Below are 6,000 nucleotides of genomic sequence, written 5' to 3'. Positions count from 1 at the left end.
TTAATTTACGGTACTAGTCCAAACCGGTCTTACCGGTACTAGTCCAACCATCCCTGTAAAGGTCTTATCGTACTAGTTCAACCATCCCCTGTAAAGATCTTACCGTACTAGTCCAACCATCCCCTGTAAAGGTCTTACCGGTACTAGTCTATACCATCCTCTGTAAAGGTCTTAACGGTACTGGTCCAACCATCCCTTGTAAAGGTCTTACCGGTACTAGTCCAAACCTTCGCCTGTAGAAGTCTTACCGGTACTAGTCCAACCATCCCCTGTAAAGGTATAACCGGTACCAGTCTAAACCATCCCCTGTAAAATCTTACCGGTACCAGTCCAAGCCATCCCCTGTAAAGTCGTACCGGTACTACTCCAACCATCCCTTTTAAAGGTCTTACCGGTACTAGTCCAACCATCCCCTGTAAAGGTCTTACCGGTACTAGTCCAACCATCCCCTGTAAAGGTCTTACCGGTACTAGTCCAACCATCCCTTGTAAATGTCTTACCGGTATCTGTGTCGATACCTTTTACAACACTATACTGTAAACTACGTGTATAAGTGTGCTATTTATACATATAAAGGCATTTTGTTTCATTCTCCACAAAACAAGTCGTACACCACTCGCGCTACAGTACATACATGTAGGGAACGCTAAACTCGCTTTAATTCTGGTGGTGTGTAAGGAGTAGTACGGATATATTTGACACCTAGGGAATCCGTTAAAGGTAAGTTAACTATTTGTATAAACCACTGTTGCTGAATGAAATATCAATTAACACGGAATTAAAGACAGGTTCGATGTAGATATTGATTAGACAGGGTAAGTTACTTAAAATATTGTCTATATGCACGTATAAGGGGGAAGTTAATTACCTAGATATATTATGTATACACATGCACACATGTACACTGTTTAAATACCGCCTTGGACAGAATCGAGAGGCCACTACAGAAATAAGTGCAGAGTTTCAGATAGATGTATACACGTATATAAAATTACTCTTGAACAATAGTAAAATATCAATGCTAGTTCACGTAATTAAACTATACCATGCTGGACGACATTGACTGTATAGTAAATTGAACAATCTTAGAAAGTATCCAGCTTGCGTTATGAGGTACATAACTTAATCATTCTGGTGCCAGTGTATGCCACACCCAACCCACACGCCCACACACTCACACAACACCCCTCAAACACACACACGAAGTCTTAGGTTTATATTTTTCATGTTAATTAAACGATGTATTGACCGAAATCAAAAGGCTATAATAGTTTTATCATAAAATGACTGTTTTGATGTTTAATAATCATGCAGGGAATGCAAAAATCATTTTAACATGAATTAATAGAGATTTGTAAAGAATTGTAAATGGTTTATTTGTCTTTTTAACACTTTACAGTAAAAAGTAAACAGATCCATTAAAATGCAACATTATGTACCCTAATTCTGACGTTAATTATATATTATAACAATCAGATATTGCTTGTCATGTTACCAAACCGGGCAAAATATTTCACACTGTTGGACAATACCAAGGGGAGTTAATTCATAACTAATCTATTTTTAGAAACACCCAGCCCTTTTTTCAGCTTTTTTCGCTCGACCGCTTGATGTGACTTTTTATCGGGGATCAAGTGAGTCTATTTCAGCTAATCAAAGAAAGTAAAAAATATAATTTTATGATAATAATGCGTGTATATTTTCCATTGGTTGCATAATTTGGGGTATAGTAAAACGAAGTTATCAGCAATACCGGCCCTGTACTTCACCCCGAATTCGAAACTTAATATTTCCTCGTGATCTTACCAGTGTCGAGTAACTTCCCGTGGTGTTCAGTTATACTTTAAATCATTTAAATAAGAATGACACAGAAATAATAATCACGTCAGGATCTGACTCACACTAACATAGTTGTCTGGTTACACCAATTACATGCAGTCTGTAAAAAGACTTTAGAAATCAAAGTTTTATGACAAAATTTATTTTTATCACCACCTAAAACTTAAAATGCACATACGTTTACCCCATAACCGGATCCACTAATGATGTGTATATACCAGACCGTCAGCTGAATTAGGGTTTTATACTACTCTCTGAAGGTAACAACAGGAACCAGACACACAAAGCGGTTACGTCAGTAAATGTAAAATATATAGTCATGAATGTATAATTGATATTTGATGGGATTTTTTTAAAATGTTTAACAACGGGTTCGAGGTCGCCATACTATAGGTACATATATAGAGGACATTGTTGTATGACGTATATTGTATCACTGGTGAAAGGTTTTTGTCTTTGCCACCCTTGTGACACTATACTCTCCTGTGGGCTAGTCAAGCGTAAACAGGAAGTGAAATCTATAAGCGTTATCTTACGGACAGTGTAATAGATTTACATATTATCATAGTAGTTAGTGGCAAAGTTAGCCGTAAAAACAGACCCGGACACACATACCTACGAAGGCAGACCCAGAGAGACACATATAAATGGCCGATGTAGAGCTAATCTAGTGTATATTATGTTTAAATCTTTGTATTCCTAGATCAACTATCAGAGGTATGACAGCTGGACTTTCCATTAGTCATACTGCATATCACTTATAACGTCTGTTACAGCAATTTATATATGTATCTACATGTCTGATGGGGTCATTGTTACAAAACCGGAAATGTTTTTTTTTTTTTGTAATTTATATTTTATTCAGTTAAACATATATTATCAACAAACACAAGACATCTACATTTTATGGTCATTCACACCTTTCAGCACTGATGTGTATTTCTATTATAATTTACTACGCACAAGCTTACACACACACATACACACCAACACAGCCCCATTCTCGCCCCCCAGAGTCTGCTAAGTTACACCACCGTACTGACCGAGTGACATATGAAACGAAGGGAAGTAACTCTGATGAATGAGAATGACACACCCCACGCAAACACCTTCCCACACACATGAATGTTCTAGTACATATACATACATGTACACAACACTATACACATATACATGTTCATACGTACTACATATAGTCATATACTAACTATTGCATATGACAATGAGCACACATGCTTTACTACACATACATGTACTATTTTGATATCCATCCATTGGCATGTACACACAGCACTTACATGAAAACATATCCACATACCGCACCTACTACAACTCAAATATACCCATACAAGTGCACACATACTACACATGTTGTATATATTATTGTATACATACATATATAAGAAAATGCATATTAAACACACATTCTGTTTCTATTATCCTGCTATTCATCCATGTACAGACAAACAGACAGACATACACACAGACAGATACATAAACCAACACCAACCTACTTAGACAGAAAGATACAGACAGACTAAACAGAGACACAGACATATACAGAAAGACTGACAGACATACACACAGACAGACAGATACATAGACTAACAACACCAACCTACTTAGACAAAAAGACACAGACAGACTAAACAGAGACACAGACATATACAGAAAGACTGACAGACATATACAGACAAACAGATACATAGACTAACACCAACCTACTTAGACCGAAAGACACAGACAGACTTAACAGAGACACAGACATACAGACAGTATTGACATACATAAATAGAAAGATAAATAGACAAAAAAGGGAGAGAAAGGGGATGGAAAAATCACAATATATTATCAGAGCAACAAAGCAAAATTATTGACCAGTTTAGTGTTTTAGAGCCTAGGAGACATGTCAGTTAAATATATTATGAAATGAAAGCTATAACCTAATTAATTTTTCCCATTTTAGCCATTCGTTTCTAAATCTCTCCTTATACATACCTCCTTTGCTATAAGCTACACATCTTTGTATATTAAAATAGTCCTGTATAGTATTTATTAAAGCATTTAAATTTAAGGACTTGTGCAGACAGCGCATTTTATATATGTACTGTTTAATTACAATGAGAATTTCATTATCAATTTTACCATTTATATTTTGTGTGAGAAGACCAAATAAAAATGATTCTTTATTAAAACCAAAAGGAATAAGGAGTGTATCTAAAAGAGTTTCAAAGCTAAGAAGAAGATTTTGAACCTCCTGACATTCCCATAAAATATGAATAATGGTTTCAATCTCTGAGTTACACAGTGTACACAAAGGCGATGGCACCATTCGAGTTTTAAATAAAAGAGAGTTTATTGTAAGAATATGGTGATTGATTCTATATTGAAACCATTGGAATTTTGTGTTATTAGTTACAATAAACGGAAGTTTGAAAACCTGACTCCAGTAAATATTGCTTCTATCAAAAATTGAATTCCATTTTCTTTGTCCTGAGGGCACAATATTATTTCTGATCATAATGTTATAAAAGTGTTTTGACCCTTTGAAATGTTTAAAAAAAAATTCAAAGTTTACTGGAATAAATGGACGTGTTATTTCCAGCATGGGGAGAACAGGATTGGGATTGAACTTTTTTACAGCTGAAATGACACTATGATATTGGAGAAAATTAGTCCGTATTCGATACAGTTGTGTAAAATCTTGAAACGTATAAAATGTACCAGCATTATGATCCTTTATCAAATCATTTATATTTACAACTCCTTTCTTATACCAGTCTTGGAAAAAAACAGACTTTTTGTCCATAGTAATTTTGTCATTAAACCATAATGGTGCCTTCAGATACGCATTTATACAATTAATATTTATATTTACTTCATTTGATGTAACAAACTTTCTACATGCTTTCAAAACATCTATCCAAAACAAATTTTTACATTTCTTTTCACATTGCTGTAAATAGTCTGAGCCACACTGTATCAACATATCAGTATTCACATATGTTTTTATAATTGCTTGCCATTTGGAGGTGCTAGAAAATAATCTTCTTATCCAACCTAACTTAAGAGAGTCTATGAAAGCCTTAATATTTATCATTTTTAAACCACCATTAATGTAGTCTTGAACAATTACATCTCTTTTAACTTTGTCAACTTTGCTATTCCATAAAAATTCAAAGAAAATAGTATTTAACTTACTAATAAACCTATAATCTGGGTTGGGTAGTGAGATAAATAAATGATTAAATTGTGAAACTAAAATTGATTTAATAATGTTAATTCTACCAATTGGCGTTAAAATTCTCCTGTTCCATGATCTAATAAGAGATTTAAGCTTAGTTAATTTCTTATCGAAATTGAGCTTTGGAATCTCATGTAAATTAATATGGAATTCAATTCCCAAAAGTGTAAAATTTTCCCTTCCCCACTGTAAACCCAGATCTGGAAGAAATTTGTCAGAACTAAACTTTTTACTACCTATCCAAACCACTTGAGTTTTAGAAATATTAATTTTTAATCCAGATATATTTGCATAAAAATTAAGTTCGGATATTGATTCCTGTAGAGATAGTTCTGTACCATCAAGAGCAAGAGACGTATCATCTGCATATTGTGACAAAAGTATGGGACAGTTATCAACATCAATACCTTTGATTTTTGAATTATTTCGGAGTTTTATCGCTAGTATTTCTGCACAGAGGATGAAAATATAGGGGGCGATCGGGTCGCCTTGACGACAGCCTCTTTTAATTTGGAAGAAAGAAGACAGATTCCCACCCTGATTAATAGTAGCACTTAAATTATTATTAAAAGTTTTAACCCAGTTTATTAAACTATTTCCAAAGCCAAAATACATTAATACTTTTTCAACAAATTCCCAGGACACTGAATCAAAAGCTTTTTCGAAATCGATCATTAAAAACATACCTGGAATATCATTTTCTTCTGTATACTGCATTATATCATAGACTAGTCTGGTATTTTCCCCTATATATCTACCTGCTATAAACCCTGTTTGATCTTTATCAATTATTTTATCCAACACTGTCTTTATTCTACTTGCTATTGAACCTGATGCTATTTTATACACAACACTTAACAAAGTAATGGGCCTCCAATTTTTTATAAAATGTCTGGGTTTATCTCCCTTTGGAATGC

The 6,000-nt window shown here is 34.2% G+C and overlaps 1 protein-coding gene across 1 annotated transcript in view; it reads left to right on the top strand.

The window, feature by feature from the left end:
* Nucleotides 1-619: 619 nt before the first annotated feature.
* LOC117344222 (cubilin-like) overlaps nucleotides 620-6,000 on the top strand; it is a 29,917-nt gene continuing 24,536 nt past the window's right edge. The window contains exon 1 of the mRNA XM_033906894.1: nucleotides 620-720. The gene's annotated coding sequence lies outside the window, so the exon portion shown is untranslated. The remainder of the gene's footprint in view (nucleotides 721-6,000) is intronic.

Source organism: Pecten maximus, chromosome 15, assembly GCF_902652985.1.
Source record: "Pecten maximus chromosome 15, xPecMax1.1, whole genome shotgun sequence".
Lineage (NCBI taxonomy): Eukaryota > Metazoa > Mollusca > Bivalvia > Pectinida > Pectinidae > Pecten > Pecten maximus.
Note: the sequence above shows the minus strand (reverse complement) of the source record. Positions and strands in the feature narration are given on the sequence as shown.